Source organism: Spermophilus citellus (assembly GCF_964194105.1).
Source record: "Spermophilus citellus genome assembly, chromosome: 15".
NCBI classification, from domain to species: domain Eukaryota; kingdom Metazoa; phylum Chordata; class Mammalia; order Rodentia; family Sciuridae; genus Spermophilus; species Spermophilus citellus.
Window position 1 is genome coordinate 16821002 of NC_138195.1, and position 13769 is coordinate 16834770.

The 13769-nt window shown below is 42.0% G+C and overlaps 1 pseudogene across 1 annotated transcript; it reads right to left on the minus strand.

Moving 5' to 3' along the window:
- Nucleotides 1-1335: 1335 nt before the first annotated feature.
- LOC308634076 (T-complex protein 1 subunit zeta-like) lies at nt 1336-13177 on the minus strand (annotated as a pseudogene). Its single transcript has 3 exons — nt 12935-13177; nt 10915-11135; nt 1336-3020 (listed from the first exon to the last, which is right to left on the minus strand). The product of its transcript is annotated as a T-complex protein 1 subunit zeta-like (transcript).
- Nucleotides 13178-13769: the final 592 nt, after the last annotated feature.

Genomic DNA, 13769 nt, shown 5'->3' on the forward strand with positions numbered 1-13769 from the left:
AGTTTTTGTTCTTTATAAATTACTCAGGCATTTTATTATAGTAATACTGAACAGACCAAGACTCTTCCCTGGCACATCATGACCTTTATACAGCTACTCAGCCTCCTATTCAGAATTTCTTCCATGCTGGTGTTTACTCCATCCAGAAGAAGTTGGTTGATACTTGATTCAAAATTTTTTTTTAAATTAAAAAACAGTAAGTGTAACTTTTTTGGGTGGCTGCATAGTTCTATGAGTTTTAATGTATGTAAGCCTGCAACCACAATCACAAACACTGTACCAAGCTCCCTGCTGCTGTGTTCTCTTTCTCTCTTTTTCTTTTCACTTTACTTTTTATTCACCTTCCTGCTTCTTGACCTTCAGGGAAGTTCACTAAGGAAATGGGAGCATATATGAATCACAGTGCAACTTTATACATTTTTCTGCAATAGACAAAACTGACATTATAATAAGTGCCCCCTCAAAGATTAAAAAAAATGCTGAAAGTAATACAGCCAAGATTTTGGTTCAAGTCATCTGAATATACATGTTGCATTTTTCCTATTGACATTTTTCTGCCAGCATATGGTCCTGGAAATCTAATTTTCAGCTGTTTAGTAATTAATCACCAATTAGTTATATAATAACTCAAGATAGATGTTCAAACATAATGTTTCCCCCAAACACTTAAAAATCTGGAAAAAATACAGTAAAGTTGAAAAAAAAAACTCTTGAGGGTCTGAAGGAGTAAAATTATAAAGGTCAAAGGACAAATTGGAGGGTTTGATGTGTTTGGCCAGAGAGCCCCAAGCAAGTCTCCCTTTTAGTCATACACTCAAAAGTCCTTTATTGATTAATTGAAGTGATGCATGTGTTTGGAGAAAAGGGAGACAAAATAAATTCTGAGTTATCTGTTAATGTCACATGCAGCTTTTAATCTTGACACTACAGAAATGATTTCCAAAATATTTTAAACAACTCAGTTAATAGCAGAGGGGATTAATTAATTTGTTTGTTTGTTGGAAAGTGTATTCTATTTTGAATTAAGTTTTGTGTGGAAAACCCGAACTACTCTGAACTTCAGCTCATATCTGTCTTTTGAAAATTGTCCATAAAGGTCACTAGTGAAAAGACTTGAACTTATTTTTGTTTATTCTTTTTTTCAAGGAATATTTAATAAGACAGATAAAGTGTTTATCTAACATGTAATTTATGTCACTGTAAGTAAAACGAATGATCCTGTTCACTGGGTAAAAAGGACCTGTTTTATGCATGTATACGCAGTGCAATTGAAAATATTGTAATTATAATTTCACACTATAATTTCAATATGTGCCCAATCTTTTTTTTTTTTTTTCATATGGGAGAAGAAAATTCCTTGAACAACCATTTGAGGCTTGGACGAAAATCCACAGCTCTATCCCTCAGGATCATTTCATAGTCTTCAAGATCCAGATGACACAGGGAGGCTTTTAAAGAGGACATTCCAGCTCTCAAGATCTCAGGAGAATGTTGGTGGTGATCGCAGTGCAGGAATGAAGAAGCTGTTGCTTCACACAATAGTTATCCCACATGCCCAATTCTGCTGCAACTGTTGGCTCACCAGTGTTCAAGTCCATGCCTACAAGGTGACCTTATTTTGAATGTTCTGCTTGAATATTAACTAATGTTTCTTGAAGGTCAAAACCAGAATTCTGAGCAAGAACTTTGGAAATAATGAGCAATGCATCAGCAAACGCCTGGACTCCAAGTTGGGCCCTGCCCTTTACACTGGGCTTGAATTTAATCAGGGCTTCTGCCATGGCCTCTTCCACTGCACCAACACCTGGAACCACACAGCTGCCTTCAAGACTCTCGTATTGCACCTTTGATTTGAGTGAGTGTGTGCTTATTTGGTCCTTTGGCCAATAATTTGTCAGAATAGAGATTGCTACATTTCTCAATAAAGGTGAACTTCTTGTTTTTTTCTACTCATAGACAAGTCCTGCATGTCCCTAGCAGACAGGAGTTAGGTCATCAAGAGAATTCAGAGCTACCCCCACCGCAAGCAAGAGTCAGCCTCTCTATATTTCTCCATTTAGTCTGAGCAGAGCTACTATGCCTTCTTTTGCAAGAGCATCTGAAGAAAAAGGGTCAATTTCCTTTTGATTAGTGACAACAAAGCCTTTATCTGAATCACCACAGCCCTTCTTTTTCAATTCTATTTTTTTCACTCTATCTTCAATAAACTTTCTTTCAGCTTTTGCTAGTTTCTCTCTCTCTTCCATACTCTTGTTAAAAAAAAAAAAAAGAAAGCCAGAATTCACTTCTGTTTTTTTCATACTGCAGTGACTCAGTGCATGTGAGAATGTATGCATTCTCTCTCTCTTCTTCATGTCAGGGTGGTGGGCCCCTGGTCCAAAATGAGCCCTCTGATTAAGCTTGTGTCAGTTTCAGATTTATGTTTCAACTCCATGATCTCAACCATGAATAGGTTCATAGCTTATTTTATTTTATTTTATTTTTTTTTAATGGCCAAAAAGGAGTTCACTGCAGCCTCTGTTAGGATATCTGCAAGTTCAGCATGAACTTTCAGAGATGTTCTGGCCACCTCTATAAAGTGTCTCCCTGTCCATTTCTCTGCTTACTTTGATTTGCTCCCCAAACTGAAGGGCCTTTTTCTTTGCAGCTTCAAAAACTTCAGTGATTATTCTAGGAGGAAGAACCTCAGAAATGTAGAGATCTGCCTGTTTGAGCAGCTCTCGGATGAGGATGTTGGAAGTAGTGCCATCACCAGCCATGTCATCCTGGACTATAGCTACTTTTGATATCAGCGAGGTTGTTGGGTGCGAAATTTGCATTTCGTGCGGCAGCACATTGCCATTCTTAGTGAGCTTGATGTCCCCAGCACCTGACACTAGCATCTTCATGTGCCCTTGGACCCCAGGATGGTCTGTAGCACGTCCTGTAGCCCGCGTGCACTGATGTTCACTGCCAGCACTGCCTGCACGTGGGCCACCTTGGTCTTGGGGTTCAGTGTCTTTATGGCCACGATAGCTGCCCTGAGAAAGGAAGATAGGCACGCACAGAACCCCTAGCCAGTAGCAAGTGGCCGGGCAGCTCTTTGAAAGAAAAAGCTGAAAAAAAATCCTTTGTTTATTCTTCAGTTTATTTTTTCTTTGTTCTTTTTAGATACATATGACAATAGAGTGTATTTTGACATATTATACATACGTGGAGTATAACTATTCTAATTAGATCCCATTCTTGTGGTGTAAGTGATGTGGTTTCACTGGTTATGTATTCATATATGAACATAGGAAAGTTATGTATGAGTCATCCTACTGTCTTTCCAAATCCCATCCCTCCTCCCTTCCCTTCATTCCCCTTTGTCTAATTCAATGAACTTCTACTCCCTCCACCCCTTATTGTGTGTTAGCATCCACATATTAGACAGAATATTCAGCCTTTGGTTTTTGGGGACTGGCTTATTTCACTTAGCATGATAGTCTCTAATTCCATCTATTTAGCAGAAAATGTCATAATTTCATTTTTCTTTAAGGCTGAATAATATTCCGTTGTGTATGCATAGCACATTTTCTTTATCCATTCATCTGTTTAAAGGCATCTTGGTTAGTTCCATAGCTTAGCTATTGTGAATTGAGCTGCTATAAACATTGATATGGCTGTGTCACTGTAGTATGCTGATTTTAAATCCTTTGGGTATAACTGATGAGTGGAATAACTGGGTCAAATGTTGCTTCCATTCCAAGCTTTTTGAGGAATCTCTCTACTGCTTTCCAGAGTGGTTGCACCAATTTGCAATCTCACAATGGTGCTGCTTTTTTATAGTCATACCATCCCATGACCCTCAGTCCTTGGCACCTACTAAATTGTTCTCTATCACTATAGTCTAGTCTTTTCAAGAATGTTGTATAAGTGAAATCACAGTGTATGTGGTCATTGAGATTGGCTTCTTTTACTCAGTGTCCTACCTCTGAGTTTCAATTAACTTATTGTATCAGTAATTTGTGTCTTTTTATTGCTAAATACTAGTCCATTGTATGGATGTTCCACAGTGTGTTTATCCTTCATGAATTAAAGGACACTGGATTATTTTCAGTTGTTGATTATGAATAAAGCTGCTATAAACACTCAATATAGATCAAGTTATTTTTTTGTGGTTTTTATTGGTGTGTTATAATTATACACAATGTATAATTATATGTTGTAGGATGATTCATTGTGACATAGTTATACATGTATATAACATAATTTGATCAATCTCATTTCCCAGAACTTCCCCATTTTCTCTCTCCTTTCTCACTTTGGTCCTCTTCTTTTACTCTGCTGATTGGTCTCCCATGTAGTATTATTTTAAAAAATTAGGCCAAGTTGTTTTTAAGAAGCTCCTTTTTCAGAGGTTCCTATTTGAGTATTACTGTTCCTTGCGGATGTTTTAACACATGGGTGAAAATTCTTTGACACTTCTCCCATTGAGAGGTAGCATCTATCTTTCTTCCCCTTGAATCTGTGTGGGCTGCTTTGGGCAATAACATATATCAGAAGTGATGCTGTGTGTCTCTGAGACTAGATCATCAAGAGTCATGAAGTTTCTGCCTTATTTGCCAGAACACCTACTCTTAGAATCCTGAGCTGTCATTTGAGAAGTACAGTTGCCCAGGCTGGTAAAGGTGGGAGTAGGGATTCTGGCCAATAGACCTAACTGAGCCATTCCCCATTTCTTCTAAGTTGCTGGATACGTTAGTGAAACCAGCTTGGTCCCTCCAGAAGAACCCAGTTGCCAGCTAAATGACACTGAGTGACCTTGACAGGGCCATGTGGAACAGAAAAATTACTTAGTCAAATCTTGCCAAATTCCCTGAGCCATGAAATCATAATATATAGTAAAGTGGTGGTTGTTCTTACCCACTAAGTTTAGACCTGTTTGTTCCATAGTTATGGATAATTAGAACATTTCTCAGTGAGTATTTAAACTTCATAGGAATAAGGATTATGTCCCTTGAAAATCTAAAACTTTGGAGCCAGTGGTGTTCAGTAAGCATCCGTTTTATTTGTTAAAACTGTGCTTTCTTCCCATATCTGGCAAGGTACTTTATAACTGTTGTGTGATGGTGATGAGGAAGTGGAGTTACCTCAATGATTACCTTCATGTTAAGAAAATCATGTCATAGCTATCAAATGCTGTTAAGTATGTTATTCCGGGACTCTGGGGGGCCAAAAGGCCTGTGTCACCTCTGCATTGGGTGGTTGGGCAATGGGGCCCCAGTGGGAAAACTCCGAGAGAGCCTGATGTCTGATTTCCAGTTTGGTTCTCTTCCCTATACCAACCGGAGGGACCAGTAATTGGATTGTTCTAAGCTGGCAGCAGGTGTACAGCCATATGATCACCCATGGACAGGTTAGGAATACCAGAGAGGAAGGAGGAGGTTGGGCATCCTCTGTACATCTGTGCACTAGAGGGACAGACAGCATGTGGTTGAGGGGTATCTTGATGAAGGCATGAGTGAAATTAGTCATCTTTCTAATAAGAATAGGAGGCAGATGTCCAGGTGCCATTTATCTGGTTACTCTGTGAGTGATTAACATGCATTCAGTCACTAATTCATCATCGAGTTACTGAGTACCTATTTTGTACTAGGTACTGGCATGTGTCATGTGAAAAAACAAGTCCTGCTCTCAGAGAGCTCATAACTCAGTGAGGGAGACAGAAGAGTAACAGATTCATGATGGGCTGAGGAGAGGATTTTTGGGGGCACCTATAATGGTTACCCACGCAGTTGTAGTATCAGAGAGTACTCCAGGGACGATGACCACCACGATACTTGGAGACATGAGAGACTAACAGGGGTCAGTCTCTAAGGACTAAAATGCATCTGATTGATGTAGTGTTCAATAAAGTTGGATGACCTCGATGGAAAGAGATTTTGGGAAAGGAGGGGACTCAGAAAGCCGTGGATTAAGGGGTGAAAGGAGAGGACAATGAAAGAGCCTGGTGAAGGTCTGGGAGGCCGAGGGTGCACAGGAGGAGAAGCTGGCAGTTGAGTTCCAGCTTTATGGTGAGTGAGGGCCCCTGTCCCTCTTCTTTCTAGGAACAAAGCAGAACCAATATACATCTGGATAGATAAACAAAAACACTCGAATAGGTCTTTGCACTGTGTACTAAGCACAATTAGGAAGATTCTAACTCCAAGAATGGTGGAAGGAAGAGTCATCCTTCTTGACTTCCAACTTCAAGGATACTTTCTGCAACCTTTCAAATGTGGTTGTCCCATATTCTGGCCAATTTCTTATTAAAGTTCTTATAAAAGCAACTGATTATCCTCGATGTAACCCCTAGTGTGAGATTAAAAAAAAGTTTTGTAGATTTGGCTTATAGCAGAAATTTCTCTAAATGTGCTAATAAGGCTGCATATTGGGTTTTATGGGCAACCTATTTTTTTTTAAAGGAGAGAGGAGAGAGAGAGAGAGAGAGAGAGAGAGAGAGAGAGAGAGAGAGAGAGAGAAAGAGAGAATCTTTTTTCATAGATGGACACAACACAATGCCTTTATTTCTTTTATGTGGTGCTGAGAATCGAACCCGGGTCCCGCCCCCTACTAGGCGAGCGCTCTACTGCTGAGCGCTCAATCCCAGCCCACAATCTATTTTTAATATTAAAGTGATGCTAATCAGTTATATACTTTACAGACTGGAGTATAAGGACATGCTGCTACTTTATTTTTTATTTTTTGGTACCAGGGATTGAACCCAGGGGTGCTTACTACTGATCACATCCAGCCCTTTTTATTTTACTTTGATACAGGGTCTTGCTAAGTTGCTGAGGCTATCCTAGAACTTGCAATCTTAGCCTCACAAGTTGCTGGAGTTACAGGTGTGTGCTACGATTTCTGTCCACTCCGTTGCTTTTTAAGGACCATTGAAAAGATGGGGATGGGAACTTTATAACTAAACAGTTCCTATGTATTAGTGTGCAGCCTGGAACCTGAATTGGTCAGTGCTGAAATTTATGGATTTCTGCAATACTCTTTCCAACATCTAATAAACATTAAAATCTTTATTTTTTTTTTTGACTTTGCAAATGGAACACTTTAGAAGACTTACGGATTTCACAGAACTGGATTCAACCACAAGCTTAGTACATTTAGCAGCCTGATTTTTCAGGATAACCCTCATGATAACATGAGATATTGCTGAGAAAGAATATTCTCAATTCTAATTGATCCCAGTTGTATTTATTTTCTAAGACTGAAAGCATAGTCCTGATTTCCTACTGGTTTGGGAATCCTTCACTAGGAAAATTCATATGTCCCTAGGTAGCGTTTTATTGCAAAGGAGTACTGACAAGTCAAAACACTCACATATGTATGTGTTGACTATTATAAATATAGATATCCATACGTGTATATTATGATATATACGCACACAGACTTATACAGATTTCTAATTTTTGTTATTTTTTGAGACAGTGTCTCACTAACTGGCCTTTGATTTGCAATTCTCCTGTTTCAGCCTACCAAGTAGCAGGGGTTACAGGCATGTGCCACAGTGTCTGGATAGAGACTTCTAATTTTTCTCTGTCTTTATTCCAATAAATATTTATTAAGCATCTACTATGTACAAAAAGCAAGAACTGTGGTTATAAAGTCAAATAAGAGATTTTCACTGGCTTTGAACAGCCGGTATCTTTTCTAACTTTGGCATGCAAATGATTTATTTTCATGCCATGTCTTGATAGAGTGGGGCAACTGTGACTGATCGGGCTCTTAAGAAGAAGGTGCTGGCCCAGCTTCCCAGGTGCCTCCCAATTGTGCACGTTCACACCATACACAGACACGCTCTCAAAGGCTCAGAATAGCAGCACAGATCTCAAGCATACTCCTTCTGCTCCGTCCTTACCATTGGAACAAGAGCAAGCTCTGTACTCAAAACCTGCCCTTACCAGCCGCCTGACCATGGGCAGGTCTTAACTTCTCTCTGATTCACCTTCCTCATCTTTCAACTAGGAAAATAATAGTAGCTGCTCAACTGGGTTGGTATGAAGACTAAACAAATAGATTTTTGTAAAATCCTAACAACAATGCTTGGCACAGAGCAAGTGTTTGGATGATTTTAGCTATTATTATTATAGATCTAACTGAATAAAAAGTATAGAATCCAGAGTTGGAGGAATGGGTGGGTCAGGAAGCAGTTGTGGGAGAATAAAGGAGAAATTTTTTGGAACTCTTTTATGACACACAAAAGAGCAAAGAACAGGGTTTTTCCTGAGGGGCCCTCAACTTGGCCACCTGTCAGCTGAAGCGGGGTGCTCCTCTGAGGGTTTCATGCAGTCACCTATGTCCATTCTTACAAGATCTCATTCTGTTGGTCAGCTTCTTACTTGAATAGCTGAGGAGAAAGATATAAAGTATAAGATCCATACATCTTCAAGTGGGGAGGCCTCTCCTCTAACAAAACAACAACAACAAAATAAATCGGAGCTCTCAGCATGCTGCTGGTAAATGCTGCTGAGAGAATCCCAAGAGCTCCATGTCAATCAATCAAGTTTTCAAATGTAGAAGTGTCACTGGGAACTCTTGAGAGGTTGGTGAGGTAGCAGTGTGTAAGAGGGATCCTCGTGTTAGTTGGTGGTGACCAAAATACCTGATAAGGACAACTTAGAAGAGGAAAGGTTTATTTTCCTCATGGTTTCAAAGGTTTAGTCCATGGATGGCTGACTCCATTGCTTTGGGCCTAAGATGAGAGAGAAAATCATGGTGGAAAATCATGGTGGAGAAAAGCTACTCACCTCATGGTAGCTGGGAAGCACAGAAGGGTGGGAGAGGAGATAGATAAGATATAATCCCCAAGGGCACTCCCCCAGAGACCTACTTCCTTCAGCTACTCCTGACCTGCCTATAGTTACCACCAATACAGTACTCCCTTCAAATTATTAACCATCAAATGGATTAATTCACTGGTTAGGTTATAGCTCCCATAACGTAATCATCTCATTTCAGAATATTCCTGCATTAACACAGGAGCTTTTGGGCTCATATCCCAACCACAACAAGAGGTCTAGCTAAGCAACCCACTAGTGGACCTGACCCAAACCATTAATGCAGAAGAGAGAATAGTGACACAATTCTAGTCTGAGGTCTCAAAGGTGTTGAAGAGTAGCACTTTGCTCAAACACAGGTATAAGTAGCTATGAAAGAGGTGCAGGAAGAGAGCAAGAAAAGAAGGTATTTTTGGAAATGAAACAGCCCAATGAAATCAACACTCACCAGAGGGTACAACTGAGGAATTCTGTATTAGTCATATTTTTGACACTGGGACCAAAAGACCTGATATGAATGACTCAGAGAAGGAAAAGTTTGTTTTAGTTCATGATTTCAGAGGTTTAGGCCATAGTCAGCTGACTCCACTGCTCTGGGCCCAAGGGAGACAGAACATCATGGTGGAAGGGTATGGCACAGGGAAGCAGCTCAGGATATGACATCCAAGAAGCAGAAGGAGAGAGTTCTTCTTACAGGGATGAAATAAAAGTCCCATAGTCATGTCCTGAGTGACCTACTTCCTCCTGCCACAGCCCCCCTACTTATGGTGACCACCCAGTTAATCTACTTCAGTGTATCAATCTACTACTGATTAGGTCACAATTCTTATAATCAAATCATTTCACCTCTGAACATTCTTGCATTATCTCACACATGAAAATTTTTTTTGGGGGGGTACCTCATTCTAAACCATTCCAGATTCTTACAGATGAGACCAAATATAACAAGTGATGAGAATGATAGGAAAGAGGGTGCAAAGAACGAGAAAAAGGGAAAATAGACAAGACTCTTTCTTGAATTTATGGAACAAATGGATCCAAAGGAGTTCTCCTCCTGGTCTTAGCAATGGGCATTCAGCATTCAGCATTTTCTTTTCAGCAGTGAAAAGTCCCTGATTGCTTGGAGCTATTATCTAGAGGTAGGTGGAAGAAAGAAATTAGACAAATAAACAAGCTAAAATGTGTCAAATGAGAGAAAGAGATCTGTGCTCTGCAAACGCACAGGGTGAGGAAGAGGAATGAGTGAGGAGGGCATGAGGAGGGAGAGAGTTGGCATTCTTACATAAAGGAGTCAGGAAACACTTCACTGTGAAGGTAGCTTTGGGCAGAGAGTGCAAAGGTAAAGGGGACCAACTGGGAGGAGACTGGGGGGTGTGCTGTGAAGACCTGAGACTGATGGGAGGAGTGTGGGTGCAGCCAGGAAAGGTTTCCAAAGAGGAGACTTTGGGGGAGGGCTGGGTGGGGAGGGATTTCAGGTCAAGGTGAGCAGTCATTTTAAGGACTTTGAGAGGGCAAGGCATTGAGGCATTTGAACAAGGGAGTGACATGATTTCATTTATTCTTTTAAAAGGTTAGTTTGGCTGTTGTGACTAGATAGGGAGGCAGGGCAGAAGAAGGAGGTGACTTAAAATGACTCTGGGGCCCAATGGGGGTGGCTTGGCCCAAGCTGATGTCAATGGAGGTGATGAGAAGTGATCAATTTGTGTATTTACTTTAAAAGAAAATACAACAGGATTGGCTGATGGATGAGTTTGCAGTGGAGGCAGAGCAGGACAGACAGCCAGATACCTGTGATTCAGAGCTGAGCAACAGAGAGAAGGGAATTGCCCTTTACTGAGGAAAAGAAGGTCCTGGGGGACAGACTAACAATCTTTCTTTCTAGATCAGGAGTTTTATTTATTTATTTTTTGATTTTTATTTTAAGATTCAACATTTGAGAGGAGCTGTCTGGTAGATTTTTGGAAATACAAGTATGGTGTTGGTATGGGAAGTCGATTGGGAGAGGAATATACCTTTATGAACCAGGGGTGGGCAGGTGTGTTTAAATAGTGAGGGTGGATGAAATCTTGGGGAGTGAGTGCACAGAGGGAGTGGAGACTGAAGGCTGAAGCAGGGTCACCATGCAACAGGTGGGTGCAGCACAGGAAGCTGGGAACAGGGAGGAGGAAGGGTCAGGAAGAAGCCCAGGGCGTGGGAGGAGAACATGGCAGGGGTGGGAATAATGATCATGTCCAGTAAGAAGAGGATGGAAAAGTGACCATTGGCGACCCCATCAAGTGACTTTGGTAAAGTGATACAGTAAATGGTGAAGGCGATGGATAGTAAAGAGAGAGGAATCAGCTTTGTGTAGAAAATGGGAGTCGGAAATGGGGCTGTGTCTGGGAGGAGCATGAGATCATGAGGGTTTCTTTTTTTAACAAGTGTATAAATCCACCCATATTTAGACTTCATTGAGATGATCTAGTAGAGGGGGAGGGGTTTGGATGGAAGAGAGAATTACTGGGGTGACTGAACAGACAGGACTGCTTGGATGCGATCCCAGGTGCATTCTTAGCAAGGACTTAGGTGAGAACCTGGAGATGATGGGGGCAGGTGGAAGCAGCTGTGGGGATCCTCTCACGGCTCCATCTTCTCAGGGAAATAAGCTGGGCCAGTGTGCTCAGTGGGTGCTGGGAGACTGAGAAAGGAGAGGGTGTGAAGAGTCCCCCAAGGACAGCAGGAGAATGAAAGGTGCAGGACTGCAGGAGGAGTTATTTCTAGGTAGTAACTGGCCCCTTGCCTCCTTGAATACCTACATGATCACTAATATAAAATGCTACCAGTGTCCTGCACATCCAGCTGCTCAGGTGCAGGCAGCAAGCAGGTGGAGAGAAGGATTAATGAGTGAAGGCGGAGAGCTGAGGGAGGGCCAAGTTCCTGAGGTGTTTTCAAAGGAGTGCCAAATAAAAGGTTATGGAATTCAAGTTGAGGAGAATTGAAGTGGCAAGGGTCAGAGGTGAGATCAGTGGACTGAAGGAAGGACTACTGGATTGGGTACAGAGGGCACCAGAAGAGAAGGTAGGGGCTGGGGTTGTGTGAGACAAGGTCTGAAAGGAAAACAAATCTGGCCACCTGAGTTTCTTGGGTGACCACTGCAAATGAGATGAAGTCCATAGTGGCAGTCCTGATGGCCCAACTTGTCCTGGGGTCAAAGAGCTGTGAGTGTGAGGAAAGGAGGATGATGGCCAGGTGCCAACTCTCCCTCCCTCCCTCATGTTGGGGTGGCCTGGTGGAGCATTTCACCTTCCTTGGACTCTTAGCAGAGAGCCTGGGGAGCAGGTAAGCCTTTCTCTCCTTATTACTGACTTGTTTATATGAACTCTTCTTAAGGATGTCTGTATAACTCCTCACACATCCAATCTGACTCATTGTGGCTATTGTTGGGAGTGCCCTTCTTGCCCAGGTTACTCTTGCATCTTCCTTGACTCAGTTCATCCGGAAAGGGGTTCAGCCAAGAATTCTTCCTCTGTCCTCTCCTCCTTTTCTTCTTCTTAGAAAGAGAAAAAAGGTTTATTTTGGATCATAGTTTTGGAGATTCCAATTCACAAATGATCAGGTTCCTTAGCTTTGGATTTGTGGCGAGGCAGCACACATGGAAGAAATATGTGGCAAAGAAAAACAGCTCACCTTGTAACCAGGAATGAAAGAGAGGAAGGCACAGTGGTCCTACAACCCCCTCTTCAGAGCTCACTCCCATTGACCTAACGTCCTCCCACTAGCCTTCACCTTTTAAAGGTTCCCTCACCTTTCAACAGTGCAAGCTGGGGACTGAGTATTTACTGAATGGGCCTTTGTGGTACATTTAGACTCCAAGTTATAGCCACCATAAATATTTAAAAAATTAAAGTATAAAATGCAAACAAAGAAGTATAGGTAAGTGTACAGGTCAACAAATTTTCATTGTAATATAACCAATCACCATACAGATCAACAAATGTACCCCTAAACCTCTCTCATCCTCTTGGCAGTCACTGACCCCTCAAACATGACCACTATTCTGACTTCCATCATTTATTGCTTGCTTTGGAATTTTACACAAATAGAATGTTGTCCAGATTTCTCAACACTTCCTGGCCTTTCGAAGAAATGGATGAGGATACATCCGCCCGAAGCCCAAAGCATCCAGACAGTTGGGCTTTGCATTTGCCTGACTCAGGCATTGTTGGGAGCTTGATGCATCCCGTGCATAGGGTCCATAGGAGCGAAGGCAGCCGGCTCCCAGGATCTTTGCGGAGAAGCTGAGCTTGCGAGTCTTCCCGGAAGAGGGCGCTGCCGAACATCAGTGGGGCTGGTCTCCGCCTGCACGTCCGAGCGTGCTTCCCTCTCCAATGCTGGCACCTCATGCACGCTGCTTCCAGGGGAGCAAACTGCACTTTTTAGGGAATTTTATCTTAGGTGATGCCTGAAAATGTAGCCATGCCTCAGTGATGAAGAGCTGCCGAGGTGGGGGCGGGGTCGCAAATCCTTAGTTGTGAAGTCCAGGTGGAGAGCGGAGCCCAGCCCGCACTTACTGCTCAGCACTGGCGGCTCGGCTTGCAGATCCCGGGTCGGGTGGGGCACAAGGAGTCCTAGCTGCTACCCCAGCTGGAAGCACTCCCATGTTTGGCCATTCTGTAGGGGACTCCTGTTTGTTTGGATCTGTCATCAGTTTCTAGGCAGAGGGGTGCACTCTCTGGTCACCCTCACCTCTTGGGAGAGAAGCATGACTGGTGGTCTTGGATTAGGGAAGGAGAAGAAAACAATTGCATGAATTCAAAAAAATCATTTTTATTGTGGTAAAATATATGCAGCAATCTATCATCATCTTAATCATTTTTAAGTGTACAGTTTAGTGGCATTAAGTAACGTTCATATTATTGTGCAACTGTCACCACCATCCATCTCCAGAACTCTTTCATCTTGCAAAGCTGAAACTCTGTACTCATGAAACAGTAA